Source organism: Penaeus chinensis, chromosome 31 (assembly GCF_019202785.1).
Source record: "Penaeus chinensis breed Huanghai No. 1 chromosome 31, ASM1920278v2, whole genome shotgun sequence".
Taxonomy (NCBI): domain Eukaryota; kingdom Metazoa; phylum Arthropoda; class Malacostraca; order Decapoda; family Penaeidae; genus Penaeus; species Penaeus chinensis.
Genome location: NC_061849.1, coordinates 16,395,098 through 16,398,120, shown reverse-complemented (window position 1 = coordinate 16,398,120; position 3,023 = coordinate 16,395,098).

The window sequence follows — 3,023 nt, the reverse complement described above, 5'->3', positions numbered from 1 at the left end:
TGATGATAGCAATAAAAACATTGATAATGATAATGATAATATTGTTATTAATAATAGTAATAATAATAATAATAATAATAATAATGATAATAATAATGATAATAATAATAATAATAATAATAATAATAATAATAATAATAATAATAATAATAATAATAATAATAATAATACCAATGATAATAATAATAATAATGATAACAATGATGACAATAAGAGCAACAAAAATAAACAGAATAGCAGTAATGATCACACTAACAACAACAACAATAATGAAGACACCTGAAAATCTATGCCGTTCATGACGTCACACCCTAACCTCGTCTGAACCTGCGTCTCACCTCAAGCTTCATCCTCTGACCTCCCCGATCCTCAGTAACTTATCATTGTTCAGAGTAATGGGCGACATTTCCCCTCTCTCAGGCCTCCGATTTCCCCTCATCGAGCCCTCTTCCCTTCCCCTCCTTCTCCCACGTCATCTGCAGACGTCGAGGGGAGGATACGGTTTCTAGACGTCCCTTTCCCCTCTACGTCCCCTTCGTCCCCCTTCTCTCACCCTCCCCCCTGTGCGACACCCCCCTCGTTATCTCCCCTCACTCCTTGTTCTGTCTCCTCCTCCTCCTCATCCTTCTCCTCCTCCTCCTCCTTCTCCTCCTGACGCCATTCCTACTTCCTGCTTTCTCCTTAAGTCAGTATCTCCTCCGACGTCCCCTCCTCCCCTCTCGCTCTCCCCTCCTTTCCCGTCACCTTTTCCCCTCGTTGCCTTCTCCCGTCCGCCGACCCCTGGACGGCTTTTCCCCCATAGCTATTCCTTCTTTCCCCTCTCCCCTCTCTGCCACTCGTGCCGGACGCCTCTCCTCTAGCTCTCCCGTCCTATCCTCTCCCCTCTGCCCTCTTATTCCTACTGAACGCTGCCCCTCTACCTATCCCTTCTTACTCCTCCCCTCTCCCCTCTCACTCCTGGATGCCTCCCCTTTGTCTATCCCTTTCTTACACTCTCCCCTCTTCTATCTCCTATCCTCCCCTCTCCTTCCCTCTCCCCTCTCCCCTCTCCCTCCTACTGGACACCTCCCCTCTAGCTATCCCTTCTTACACCCTCCCTCTCCCCTCTCCCCTCTCCCCTCTCGCCGTGGATCGTGGGTCGCTCTCTCCTTCCGGGTGTTCTCACGTCCCCTCTCACTCCCCTCGCTCTTCCGAGGGTTCGTTTAAGGGCGCGTCAGGGTACTCTAAGGTGAGGGGAGAGGGAAAGGTGTGAGGAGAATGGTAGAGGGGAGAGGAAGGGAGGATTTAAGGAAAGAAAGGGTGAATAGAAAGAATGGATAAAACGAGGCGAAAGGTAATTATGGGAAGAATTTGGTTTTGGAAGAGGGAAGGACAAGGGGACGAGGATAAAGGAACGGAGAAGGAGAGTAAAGAAGAATAAGTGATTGAGAATATGAGATGTTGGAATAGGCCGGGTTGAGAAAGGGAAGGAAGGAGGGAGGGAAGGAGAGGGAGGGAAAGGGAGGGAAATAGAGGAAAAGGAAAAGGAAGGAAAAGGAAGGAAAAGAACGATGAGGAACAGAAAGACAATGAGAATAGAAGAATAAAAGAAATAAATAGAAGAATAAAGAAAAGGAGAATGAACAGGGGAATGAAAAGAAAGAAAAAGAGATGACGAAGAATGAGGTGAAAGAGTCGAAAAAAAGGAACAAGAAAAAAAGAAATAAAAATGAATTAGGAAAAAGAACAGAAAGATGTAAAAGGCAAAACTACCGGAGATGATGATGATGATGATCAGCACGAAAAGATAAGATAAGATGGAAGAAGAAGATAGAAGAAGATAATAGAAGATAAAGGGAGGATAGAGAAAGAACTCGGAATGAGAAGGGGAGAGAGGGAATACGCGAGGAAAGTAGGCCTGTAGTGTCATTATCCGCCCTCGTGCGCCTCCTGGAAAAAAAAGGAGAAAGAGAGAGAGAGAGAGAGAGAGAGAGAGAGAGAGAGAGAGAGAGAGAGAGAGAGAGAGAGAGAGAGAGAGAGAGAGAGAGAGAGAGAGAGAGAGAGAGAGAGAGAGAGAGAGAGAGAGAGATGGAAAGCTAGAGAAAAAGATAGAGAGGAAGGAAAGGAGAGAGAGAGAGAGAGAGAGAGAGAGAGAGAGAGAGAGAGAGAGAGAGAGAGAGAGAGAGAGAGAGAGAGAGAGAGAGAGAGAGAGAGAGAGAGAGAGAGAGAGATAGAGAGGAAGGAAAGGAGAGAGGGAGAAAAGGAAGAGATAAAGAACAAAGACAAAGCAAGAAATGTAAATAAAGGAGAGGAAAAAGAGGAAAAAGTCAAACAAAAAACGAAGGAAGTGGAGAGCAACGGAAAGAAGAGGAGACAGGAACAAGAACGGAAAGACAGGGTAAATAAAGAAGCAGGTAGAAAGAAAAGAGAGAAGAGAGAGAGGAGAGAGAAGAGAGGGCGGAAAAATGATGGGAGGAGGAGGAGATGGAGGAGGAGGAGGAGAGGAAGAGGATGGGAGGAGGAGGAGAGGAGGAGGATGGGAGGAGGAGGAGGATGGGAGGATGGGAGGAGGAGGAGGAGAGGAAGAGGATGGGAGGAGGAGGAGGATGGGAGGAGGAGGAGGAGGGGAGGAGGAAGAGGATGGGAGGAGGAGGAGAGGAGGAGGATGGGAGGAGGAGGAGGATGGGAGGAGGAGGAGGAGGAGGAGGAGGAGGAAGAAGGAGGAGGGGGGAGGGGAGTGAGAGGGGAAAAGTGGAGGGGGAGGAAGCATCCTAGACAGGAGTAAGTCTTAAGTCTTGTTTGTCGAGTGGAAGTTGAATGAGACAACTGTAAGCTTTATGTGTTGGCGCGTCTGTGACTTGATATTTGTTTGTTTCTTGTTTTAGATTGTTTTTTTTTTGTTTTTGTTTATATTTTTTCTTTCCTTTTTTGTGTTTTGTTTTCTTTTTTAGTTGTTTTTGTTTATATTTTTTAAAATTTCCCTTTTTCCTTTTTTTGTTTTGTTTATGTGTTTTTCTTTTCTATTTGAGTTGTTTTTGTTTATA